Source organism: Gavialis gangeticus, unplaced genomic scaffold, assembly GCF_001723915.1.
Source record: "Gavialis gangeticus isolate Ggan-Ray unplaced genomic scaffold, GavGan_comp1, whole genome shotgun sequence".
Classification (NCBI taxonomy): Eukaryota; Metazoa; Chordata; order Crocodylia; family Gavialidae; genus Gavialis; species Gavialis gangeticus.
The window spans coordinates 41,485,792-41,486,040 of NW_017729033.1; the positions used below are offsets into that span (position 1 = coordinate 41,485,792).

Genomic DNA, 249 nt, shown 5'->3' on the forward strand with positions numbered 1-249 from the left:
ATAGCAGTTATAATTTAGCGAGATTTTCTGTTGTGCTTGATCTAACCATGTGGTTGTGAGGTATGAGTAAAACATGGTTCTGTCAAGCACCATGGAACGTCACGCAGCTTTCTACAGCATGGCAAGCTGCTGAGGCTTAAGTCAGGATTACATATTTTAAAACTAAAGGAGAAAAGAGAGTGTTTTAAAACTTACATATTTGAGATGATGTGGTGGGATGGGGACTATAAAAAAAAAAAAAAAAAAAAA

General features: G+C 35.7%; 1 protein-coding gene across 1 annotated transcript in view; it reads left to right on the top strand.

Moving 5' to 3' along the window:
- The window catches only part of SLIT2 (slit guidance ligand 2), a 629,104-nt gene that overhangs the window by 489,650 nt on the left and 139,205 nt on the right, over positions 1–249 (top strand). The gene's annotated exons all lie outside the window — the stretch shown is intronic.